This window comes from Panicum virgatum, chromosome 2K (assembly GCF_016808335.1).
Source record: "Panicum virgatum strain AP13 chromosome 2K, P.virgatum_v5, whole genome shotgun sequence".
Classification (NCBI taxonomy): Eukaryota; Viridiplantae; Streptophyta; class Magnoliopsida; order Poales; family Poaceae; genus Panicum; species Panicum virgatum.
Genome location: NC_053137.1, coordinates 52,635,884 through 52,648,216, shown reverse-complemented (window position 1 = coordinate 52,648,216; position 12,333 = coordinate 52,635,884).

Genomic DNA, 12,333 nt, shown 5'->3' with positions numbered 1-12,333 from the left:
AGCCTTGGTGACCCGTACTCCAAGTCCGTGGGGAGTATGGCCTCGGCGCCATAGACGAGGAAGAATGGGGTAAAGCCCGTGGCTCTGCTTGGGGTCGTCCTTAGGCTCCAAATGACCAAGGGTAGCTCCGTGAGCCACCTCCGGCCAAATCTGTTCAACTTGTTGAATATTCTTGGCTTCAGTCCCTAGAGGATCATGCCATTGACACGCTCCACTTGCCCGTTCGTCTGTGGGTGTGCCACTGCCGACCAGTCCACACGTATGTGGAAACTGTCGCAGAACGCCAAGAACTTCTTGCCTGTGAACTGGATGCCGTTGTCAGTGATGATCGAGTTCGGGACCCCGAACCTGAAGACAATGTCGGTGAAGAATAGAACCGCCTGCTCGGATTTGATCTTGCCGATGGGTCGAGCCTCGATCCATTTGGAGAATTTGTCTACGGCCACCAGCAAGTGGGTGAAGCCCCCGGGCGCCTTCTACAGTGGACGGACGAGGTCCAGTCCCCACACAGTGAAGGGCCATGTAATGGGGATAGTCTGCAGAATGTGCGCGGGGAGGTGCGTTTTTCGAGCGTAAAATTGGCAACCCTCGCAGGTCCGCACGACGTCGGTGGCGTCGGCAACTACGGTGGGCCAGTAAAAACCTTGCCGAAACGCGTTACCCACGAGGTTACGTGGCGCGGCATGGTGGCCGCTGACGCCGGCGTGCATGTCGCGGATTAGCTCCTTGCCCTCGGGGATGGGGATGCATCGCTGTAAGACTCCCGAGGGACTGCGCTTGTATAGCTCGTTGTCGATTAGAATGAAGGACTTGGCCCACCTAGCGAGGCGCTGCGCCTGAGCGTGCTTCGAGGGTAGGATCCCTCGAACCATCCAGTCAAGGTACTGGACGCGCCAATCTTGCAAAGTGGGGGCCTCGTCGACTTCCATTGCTTCGGCCTCATCCGCGAAGGTGGTCCCGAAGTCAATGTCCATGGGCTCGGCCTCGTCTGCCGGGGGGTTCCCGTCGGAGGGCCTGGCGGTCGAGGGGCCCTGCTCCGCCGTATCCTTGAATTCGACGGATGGCTTAGTGATGTCACGAGCGAAGATGTTCGGGGGAACGGTGGTCCGCCCTGACACGATCTTGGCTAGTTCGTCGGCGTCCTCGTTGTACTTGTGCGGGACATGATTGAGTTCTAGGCCATCGAACTTGTCTTCGAGGCGGCGCACTGCTTTGCAGTATGCCTCCATCTTCGGGTCGTGGCAGCTAGACTCCTTCATTACTTAGCCAATGACGAGTTGAGAGTCACCGCGCACGTCGAGGCGTTTGACGCCGAGCTCGATGGCGATGCAGAGGCCACTGAGGAGGGCCTCGTACTCTGCCATATTGTTAGACGCAGGGAAATGCAAATGTATCACGTACCGCATGTGTTCTCCGAGGGGTGAGATGAAGAGGAGGCCGGCACCGGTGCCGGTTTTCATCACTGACCCGTCGAAGTACATAGTCCAGCATTCAGCCTGGATTTGCGGTGGGGGTAGCTGAGTGTCCGTCCACTCAGCCACGAAGTCAGCCAAGATTTGGGACTCGATCGCTTTGCGGGGGGCGTAGGTGAGAGTTTCTCCCATCAGCTCCACGGACCATTTGGCAATCCTACCCTCGGCTTCCCGGTTGCGGACTATCTCTCCCAAAGGGAAAGACGAGACCATGGTGACGGGATGGGCCTCGAAGTAGTGGCGCAGCTTGCGCCGAGCCAAAACCACTGCAAAGAGCAGCTTCTGAATCTGCGGATAGCGTGTCTTAGTTTTAGACAACACTTCGCTGATGTAGTACACCGGCCATTGGATGGCAGAGCATGGCCCTCCTCTTGTCTTTCGACAACGACCACCGCACTGACCACTTGGGTCGTCGCGGCTACGTACAGATAGAGGGGCTCGCCATCCGTGGGTGGCGTGAGAATGGGGGCATGAGTGAGCGATGCCTTCAGCCTGTCGAGGTCTTCTTGGGCTTCGGGGGTCCACGTGAAGTGCTCGGTTTTCCTCAGGAGTCGATACAGGGGCAAGCCTTTCTCGCCGAGACGCGAGATGAATCGGCTAAGGGACGCTAGGCATCCCATGACCCTCTGTACCCCCTTTAGGTATCGGATCGGTCCCATCCGAGTGATGGCCGAGACTTTGTCAGGGTTGGGTTCGATGCCCCGCTGGGAGACAATGAAGCCCAAGAGCATGCCTCGAGGCACCCCGAACACGCACTTCTCGGGGTTGAGTTTTACCCCTTTGGCCCGTTGGCAATCGAATGCGACCCTGAGATCGGCAACCAGGTCGTCCGCCTTCCTGGATTTTACAACGATATCGTCGACATATGCCTCTACGTTCCGCCCGAGATGGTCTCCGAAAACGTGGAGCATACACCGCTGATATGTAGCTCCAGCGTTTCTGAGGCCAAAGGGCATCATGGTGCAGCAGTACATGCCGAAAGGCGTGATAAAAGAAGTCGCGAGCTGGTCGGACTCTTTCATCTTGATTTGGTGATAGCCGGAATAGGCATCAAGAAAGGATAAAAGTTCGCATCCCGCAATTGAATCTACGATTCGATCAATACGTGGCAAAGGAAAGGGAACCTTCGGACATACTTTATTTAAGCTAGTGTAATCTACACACATCCTTCAGATTCTGTTCTTTTTTTTCACTAATACAGGATTAGCTAGCCACTCGGGATGGAATACCTCCTTGATGAACCTGGCCACCAGAAGTTTCTGCAACTTCTCGCCAATCGCCCGGCGCTTGAGCTCGTCGAAGCGTCGCAGGCGCTGCTTCACCGGCTTGGAGTTGGGTCGGATATCAAGGGAGTGCTCGGTGACCTCCCTCGGTATGCTAGGCATGTCCGAGGGACTCCACGCAAAGATGTCCTCGTTGGCGCGGAGAAAGTCGACGAGCACCACTTCCTATTTGTTGTCGAGGGTGGCGCTGATCTGCAACGCTTTGTCGTGGGGGTGACTCGGGTCGAGGGGCACCTTCTTGATACCCTCGGCGGGTTCGAAACTCCCTGCATGTCGGTGCGTGGAGTCCAAGGCCTCACTTGCCATCCTGTCGAGGGTGGCTGCGAGGACCTCGTCCTCCGCTTGAGCCTCCACGTGCTCAACACACTCGACGTCGCACTCGTAGGCGTGCTCGAACGAAGAGCCGATGGTGATGATGCCCTTCGGACCCGGCATCTTCAGCATGAGGTAGGTGTAGTTGGGGACGGCCATGAACTTGGCGTAGCAGGGGCGACCAAGAATGGCATGATAAGATCCCCGAAACCCCACCACCTCAAAGGTGAGTACTTCCTTGCGGAAGTTGGCTGCCGTGCCAAAGCAGACAGGCAAGTTGATCTGACCGAGGGGTTGGACGCGCTTTCCCGGCGCAACGCAATGAAATGACGACTTACTGGGACGAAGCTTGTCAAGTCCAATCCCCATGAGCTCTAAGGCGTGGGCATACATGATGTTGAGGCTGCTGCCTCCATCCATGAGCACCTTGGAGAAGCGAGTGTTGCCGATGATGGGGTCGACAACGAGCGGGTACCGTCCTGGATGCGGGACGTAGTCGGGGTGGTCCTCGCGGCCAAAGGAAATGGTGTCCTTCGACCAGTCGAGGTAGGATGGCATGGCTTTGGTGACGAAGAAGACTTCCCGACGCTCACGCTTGCGCTGCCGAGAGGTCATGTTCGTCGTTGCTCCTCCAAAGATGAAGAAGGCGTTCTCCACCGGGGAGAACACATCATCTTCACCTTTATCGCCAGCGTCCATTTTCTTGTCCTCATCGCGATGCGCGACGCGGTTGTAATACTTCTTGAGCATCTCGCACTGCTCGAGGTTATGATTGACAGAGCCCTTGTGGTAAGGACACGGCTTCTTAAGCATGTTGTCGAACAGGCCGCCACCACCTCGAGGGGGGCCTCAAGGTCCTTTGCGGTCCGGGGTGGCGGCGAAGGCCTCCACGGAGTCCTCTTCCTCCCTCGGTCCGCGCTGGTTCGGTGGGACTGGCTTCTTTCCCTTCCTCCCCCGCTTCTGTTTCATTGCGGAGGCGTTGGGCTTGGCGCTGCTGCCCTCCGCGGGCGCATCTTCCTTGCGCTTGTTCGGCTTGTTGTCGAAAATGGCACCAACAGCCTCCTCGCCGGCGGCATAGTTGGTGGTAGCATCGAACAACTCGTTAGTATTGGCGGGTCGGCTTCTCATGAGCTCATGCACTAGGTTCCTGCACGTCGTACCCTCGAGGAAGGCGTTGATGACCTCGACGTGGGTGACGCTGGGGAGCTCGGTGCATTGCTTGGAGAAGTGCCCCACGTAGTCGCGCAGGGACTCATTGGGCTTCTGGTGACACCCTTTGAGGTCCCAGGAGTTCCCTGGGCGCACGTATGTGCCCTGGAAGTTACCCACGAAGATCTGGACCAAGTCGGCCCAGTTGTGGATCTGATCCACGGGCAAGTGCTCGAGCCACGTCCGTGTGGCATCAGCAAGGTGAAGGGGAAGATTGCGGATGATGACCGTGTCTTCCGTCGCGCCGCCCAGCTGGCACGCTAGGCGGTAGTCGTTGAGCCAGACTGCAGGATCGGTCTCGCCCGAGTATTTGACGAGGGTGGTTGGTTGTCGAAAGCGCGGGGGAAAGAAGCAGTTCGAATCTCCCGGCTGAACACCCGGGTGCCCGGAGGCTCCGGCGACTCACCCCTGTTGTGCTCGGAGTCAAAGCATCCACCCCGTCATGGGGTGTACTTCCTGCCGTCGATGACGTAGCGGGCGTCGCCGTCGCCGGCATGCCCGCGCGTGTCGTGGAGTCGTTCCCTTGCGGGAGGCTTTCCGATGCGGTCGTGCACCGAGGGTGCCTTCGCGTCGTGCGCTGCGGCTGCCTTTCCTTTCCTTCCCGGTGGAGTGTTCACTGAAGCCTCGCGGTCCTGGCATGCAGTTCCACCGGGCTGCTCCGGTGCTTTCGACCGCATACGAGACGCGGAGCTCTCGGCCTGCTGCACGGCAGCTTGCTCGATGAGCACCTGTGCCTCGTGGCGCAAGTTGCGGCCCGAAGGCGTCGATGGCTCGGGCATGGCTTGGAGTAGGTAGGCCGCAGCGATGAATTTTTCGCTGGCCGTCTTCAGTTCCGGAGGTTTGTCGACGTTGTTGTCGGCTAGGATCCGCTCTCGGGCAACACGTCCCGCCGCCTGGCATGTGCGCCACGTGCGGTACGTTGCTGCTCGAGTGCTGTGCGCAGCTCCTGAGTCTGCCGACGCTGCTCGTCGAGCTTGGCTTGAAGCTCCTTGAGTTGTGCCAGCTGGGCTTGTTGCGCTGCCGAACTTGACGAAGAAGAAGGGGCTGTAGGTGACACCACGGGTTAGTTCGCCTGCGCGTCTGCCCCGCCATTCCTGTCATCACCCGGAACATTGTCGTTTTGCCCGTCTGCAAGCTGGACCATGAAGCACTCCCGGGCGGGATCGTAACCCCCCTCGCTGGAGTCCTCAGAGCAGGTGAGGCAGTAAGCCGTCACCAGCTGGAACGAGCGGAAAGCGCCGGGGTCGCGGACCCCGGAGTAGTCCTCGGCCTCCTCGGCCGTGAAGTTGTTCATGAAGAAGTTGATGTCGTCGGCGATCGAACTCGCCGTTTCGGGGTAGGATTCGTCAGGAGATGACGCGATGAGGTTGCGGATCGACAGAAGATGATGACCCGGCAAATCCTCATACTCGGTGAAGTTAGTGCTGATTGAAGAGGCGTAGGTGGCAGCATTGCGCATCCTGAAGGGAAAGGGCGACGGCGAGGTCGAGCCCCCCCCTTGGGAGGCACTGGTGCTGCAGCAGAGATGGTGCTGGCGCAGACGACGCCGAGGCGTGTGACAATGATGCGGTGGCCCCGTTGGCCACGATGCTGAGTTGCGACATGCCAGCCTCAACCCACGTGGGGGAGCTGTGGCTTGCCGCACGGCGACGCTCCGCGCGCGCTTGTCGTGAATGCTGGCCCGAGCGCCTGTTGCGCCGGGCTAGTGAAGTCGGAGTGACGGGGTTGCGTCTGGGTGAGAGGAGCTCCATGAGGTAACCGTTGCCGGTTGCTCTGAACTCGAGACTCCCGAACTAGATCACGTATCCCGCTAGGAGCGGATCCGAGACGCCCATGGGGTATGGGTTGGATATGCCCACCATCCCTGGAGATCAAATGGGAACAAGAGAGAAAATGTCACGCAGCGAGCCCCTACCTGGCGCGCCAGCTGTCGGTGTCCCGACCCGGGGGTCCGAATCCCAACTAGTAAATGCTGCGTGTTTCCTCGTTCCAGATGTTGATGCAAGAGGCAACACAGTAACGCACGGGTTTATCCTGGTTCTGGCCGCGGGGCCGTACGTCCAGCAAGAGGGTGTGCGAGGGCACTATATTATCTTGCACCCGGAGTGCTTATAGTAGGGGGTACAAGCGAGGCGAGAGAGGGAGGGAGGCTCCCAAGTCTCTGCTAGAAGAGGGGTTGAGCGTGGCGAATGGCGATGCTGGGGCTAGAAGCGAGTGCGTGCTCTGGATGCGGTGTAATTCCTTGAGAGCCGTCCGACCCCCTTAAGGGAAGCCCGCCTCCTCCTTTTATAGACTCAAGGAGGGACGGGCATATGTACAGGGGATCGCGGAAGTCGTCGTGTTCTCCCCGAGCTGTGGGGACACAACAGTCGAGTACTGTGGGAAGTATACTGTGGGGTATGGCGTCGGGCGTGGTGGTCGTCCTGGGCATCGTCTTTGACCTCTCGGAGATCGCGCCGGCGTCCTGCCAACCCCAACAGGCGGCGTGGTCGTCGCTGTAGGATGTTCAGTCCTCCAGATGTGGCGTTCCGTGGGCCCTGCAGGTCAGGGTCCTGCGCGCTCCAGCGGTGGCGGGGCACGCGGCGGTCCCGGACCCCCTGGACGGAGTGCTGGCGTGCACAAAGGAGGTCCGAGGGTTGCGTGGAGGTCCCGGACCCCTCGAGGGGGGAGGTCCGGGACTCCGGCTGCGTGTGCTGAGCGTCCCTCCTTGAGGGGCACGTGGCCTCGTCGGACCCCTTTCCCAAGCAGGAGGCGGGTCCGGGGCCATACGTGTGATGAGGTGGAGTCCGGACGGCCGGAGTTGGCAGAATAGTAACGGGAGCAGTGCCGAGCACGTCCCGTCCCGCGTTGTAGGTCCCACAGTGCTGCCACATCACCCGGGATGGCGGAGCAGTGACCGGAGTTGGCGGATGGGACCCCGGTCATAGCCATTGTGGGGAATGGCGGCCTGACGCCGTCTGTCCTGAGCACTATGGAGGAGTGGTTGGCATTCAATGCCTCCGTACGACGGGCGGTTGAATGGCAGGGCCGTTTGTCCCTTACGCCGAGGGGTGGCCTCGAGCGAGGCGGAGATGAGTTACCTACTCGAGGGAGGTTCACTGCCCTCGAGCGAGGCGGAGATGATTTGCCCGCTCGAGGGTAGATTCGCTACCCTCGAGCGAGGCGGAGATGCGGGGCGCAGTCGAGGGTCTCGATGGGAGCCCTCGAGCGAGGCGGAGATCGTCCCACGGGTCCGAGGGGGGTGCGAATGGGCCGCATGCTGGGCTTCTTTGAGTCCTTTCCTTTCTTCTAGATTGGAAGGAGGCCGTGGGCCTTTATGGGCTCAGTCGCCTAACCTGTGTTTGCGTTTTTTAGAGTGATCTTAGTACCCTAATTAGGGTGTCCCTAATTGTGGTACCCGACAATACTTAAAACTTGTTCTTGGCTTGGTTGCGGGGGTATGTATACAGATCGAGCAAGATATGATCATCCCTGCTGCTAACTGCAGACAAACGATTAGTAGTAGCCCGGAACTGGTCGTGATGTAATCTAACATATGTGTTGATCAGGGTGTTCGATTTTAATTTATCAGAGAACGAAGAAGCAGTGAGCTTACGGATGTTTGAGCAAGCAATGACGACCGAGGAAAGAGCCGAGTCCACCTAAACAAAGTCACCAAGAAAAGAGCTTGCGTCAGCCGCTGCCGCCTTCCTCTGCCTCCGCCTCCGCCGCCGCCGCCGCCATCTTCCTCTGCCTCAGCCTCCGCCGAAGTCCGGCCGCCGAAGCTTGCCGGATGCGTGTGCAATGTATAACGTCGATTTATGGCATATGCGATGAATAGACCTCCCCTCAAGCGGACCATAGTACATAGTAGTGATACTGTAACTAATAAGAGGACCACCCGGCCTCTGAAGACTGCCACGGTACGCTGCACAAGGTGCAAGACCGACCGAGAGGGACGAACGACCTACAGAGCGCTCCGGACGGCGGCATGCCGCATGCATGCAAGCTCCAGCCCAGAGCTCAGGATGAGAATGGGTCGGCCCGAACCTGGCCTTGGACCTGGCCCCCATGGCCTCAAGGCCAACTTCTGAGGCCATGAGCCGATCCAAATCAACATTTTGCCTACGTCCTTGATGGCTCAATGAGCATCACGGGTCGGCCCAATCAAACCTATGCATATGCATTTCTGGAACTCTTTAATCCCACTCAGAAACATTACCTCTTTCTGACTATTTGTTATTGGCCAGTATCTGAGCAAGCCAAGTATCACCGAACTTGCAAGCTTGGCTCCTCTACAAACTGGGTCACACAGTAGGTTAGCTGCTGCAGATACACACCGACTATTTTTTTGGCTTGTGTAAAGGAATTAGCACCCTCCAAAGAAAGATTTTGTGTTCCTCCTTCAAGGCATTGCAAACCCACTAATAACACTGCCAAAAACCTCCAACAGTTCAACAATAGCATTATGGCGATCAGTCTCAAATAAAAAATGGTAGAATATATTGCTCACTGCTTTGCGGATGAAAGGACGGCGCACCACGAATTTTCCATAGATCCGATGCAATATTGTTTTCAAGCAGCCCCTTTCCCTTGGGTCCTAAGAATCGAAGAGCTCAAGCAACCTTACGATGAATGTGTGGTCAAAATATTTCTTTCCTACCTTTGCATCCAGAGATGAGGAGCCAATAAATTTCAGTAGGAGATCATACACAAGATGCAGATGGTGCCATGCAGGGTCAAACATTGGCTCCTCCTCTTCACCCTCACCACCGCCAGATGAACTGGACCTGCAGTTGGGAGGGAACACCCTGAACAAGTTGATAGCAAACATCCTGCAGCAGCAGCAACCATCGGCCCTGTGAAGCGGGAGCTAGCAGATTCAACATAATCCACGAGATCCACCAATGCCTGTCTTTTGAAATCCTTCTCCGCCGAATTCTTGCTGGGGTCCGAGAAATCAAAGACAGCGCAACACAGGCTCACCTCGCTGAATTAAGTTTGTGTTGGCTACTGCATCGATTGATTAGGAAGAAGCAGACCAAACAATCGCCCGCATGGCTCCTCACAACACAGCGCAATAAACAATCGACTGCCATGCCGCGCGTGCAACCCAGTGACCAATCACCCACGACCTCATCCCTCCAACATCAGCCCCTCTCTCCCGATCTAATCCCAGCAGATCATGCCGCCGCTGCCGGCTCGCTAGTTTCTTCCATCCGTCTGGTGGCTTTCTTGCATCAGGTGGGTCAACCCATATTGTCCATCGGGTCTATAGACTCCGGCTCTCTAGACCCATTCTTTGATTTGGGGCCGGCTCATTTGACCCATCGGCCTTGCTCACATTGGTCGGGCCAACTACCCAATGGGTCGACCCGGCCCACTCCCATCTTGACCCAGAGCCCAGGAGGAGACTGCTACTGCACCTACACGCGATGACGACAGGCAGCAGATGGCGATGTACCTGATCGAGCTCCGGTACGAGAGCTACTGCATGCCCGGCCCGGCCCCAAATTAAATCCAGTGCTGGCGTAGCGCCGCGCGGGATGACCTAATAATAAGCTCCGGCGGCTGCCCGGCCGGTGCCTTGGTCGACGGCGATGATGCAAAGCGGAACGGCGTAGGCGTCGTAGCCGCGCGCGTATCAGGACATGGTCTCCACCAGTGCGCACGGAAACAGCGTGCGTGCACGACCGCATCGCCTCGTATCTACGCACGCAAGTCCTTCCTGCCGCGGGAATCCGCGCGCGTACTAGGAATTCTGAAGAATGTCCTGTCTCAGTGTCTCTGTCCCCTCCCTGCCCTGACGTCCGCCATCCGTGGGGGCAAAAAAAAAAAAGTTGCCTCGCCTCGGCCCTCAAACGGTGCGTAGTAGTACGTGTGTTCCTCGTCATTGGACATTGGCGCTGTCCTGTAGGCCTGCCAAGGGAGCGGTTCGGTGCGACCCGCCTGCTGCCCCTCTGCCCCGCCAGAGAAATAAGAGGTTCGAGGATCGACCCGACCCTCACGTCAAAAGAAATCTACTGGCCCGCGGTGCACCCTGGATCGAACCCACACAACTTGTACGTTCGTGTACGAGAACTCACGCCCACCGGCGCTTCCAGGATCAGTAGCTAATAACTACGTGCGTGGTTACTGCATGAATGGGCATATATTGAATGTTTGAACCAGCTTGACCCTGTACGTATTGATATCAAGCAACTAATAAACAACTATGCAACGTATTCATAATTCAAGCAACGCTAATTCAAGCAACGCTAATAAAATATAAAGGTAGCTCGTAGAGTCATCATAAGGGTCTAAACAACTATGCAACGTATTGATATCAACGTCTCATTATTCCAAAGGATAACTTAATAATGTCTGATGAGAAATTTTTATTTCTCCTTCCACTTCCTGCTGTCTCTGTCTGTTCCTCTTGTTTTTCCAGTTCATCTTCACTCTTCAGTGTTGGTTCAGGAAGCTCTCACTAGCCTTCATCTTCACTCTTGAGGGATCTGAACTAAGTCAGCATCTTCACTCTTCAGTGTTGGTACCTGCTGCTGCCCGGTACCAATCCTGAGTGCATATTAGTGCTTCAACCATCTCGGGGGCTAAGCTGCTGCGATGGTCACTGATAATTTTTTTTCCTGTGCTAAAAGCTGACTCAGATGCTACAGCAGAAGCTGGAACAGCTAGCAAATCCCGTGCTATGCGAGCAAGAGTTGGATACTTCAGTGAGTTGCCCATCCACCACTTCAATATATCGAATTCTTCTGACCGTGGGATTGGACTCTCCTCCAAATATCTATCAAGCTCTGTGGCCATATGAGTTTCACGGTCATTGAGAAGTTGCTGATCCCATGCAGCCCATACATCTTCCCCTACTGAACTCTTTTCAGCATTTTCAGCTTGCTTTACTTGCTGCTCTGCTTGCTGAGTTGAATATGATGAAAATAACCCAAGCACAAGTTTTTTCACTTCATCAATCTTTTGCTTGCCAGTGTTAGGATAGGACTTGGTAAAAAGAAATTCAAGAAACTTAAGCTTAAACCTTGGGTCAAAAACCACAGGGACAGCTAGCAGTATATATGATATTCTCCAATACTTCTTGAATTTCTTCTTCATCCCTTCCAATACATTGGCAATTTCAGCAAGTTCTATGTTTGACTCTTGTTCCAAAGTTAGCTTGATCTTCCACATGTGATGGAAATAGAGGTTTGAGGTAGGGTATTCTATGCCTGAGATGACTTCAGTTGCATCTTTGAAGACTGCCAGCACCTTACAAAGTACTTCAGCTCTTGTCCATTGTTCAGCAGAGGGTGCATAAGTGTATTTTTGGTCCTCTGATTTTAGTGTGTCAAATGCTGCCCTAAACTTAATGGCTGCTTCAAGCATTGACAGCGTTGAGTTCCAACGTGTGGTCACGTCAAGGCCTGGCTTCTTCTTAGATGTAATGCCTAACCGTGCAACTATTTCCTTGAACATTTGTTTTCTAGACTGTGAAGAGCGAATGTACTTGATACTCTCACGAATGTCCTCAACAATTGGTTCCACAAACGTAAGCCCATCCTTAACAATGAGATTGAAGACATGTCCAGCACACCGATGGTGAAGCAAATCTCCATCTGCTGGTATATATTTCTTATCCACAAGATTTTTCTTCAATAGGGCAGCCATTGTATTGTTTGCTGCAGCATTATCAAGTGTGATCCCAAACAGCTTGTCTTCAATTGACCAATCTTGAACACAGTTGAGGATCTGGTTGAATAACTCCATTCCAGTGCGCGGTGTCTTCACATCTAGAAACTTGATTATCCTTTTCTGTAGTTTCCAATTAGCATCAACGAAATGACATGTAACAACGATGTAGCCTAGGGTTTGATTGCTAGTCCACATGTCCGCTGTCAAAGAGAACCTACAATTTTCATTCTTGAATATATCCTTAAGCTCAGCTTTCATCTCTTGAAAAGCTTTCATGCATCCATTCCTAGCTGTTGTCCTGTAAGGCATCTTAAACAATGGGTTCAGGCTTTCAACAAAGCTCCTAAGTCCATCATACTCCGTAACCAGGAAGGGAAGCCCATGCAAGGATATCA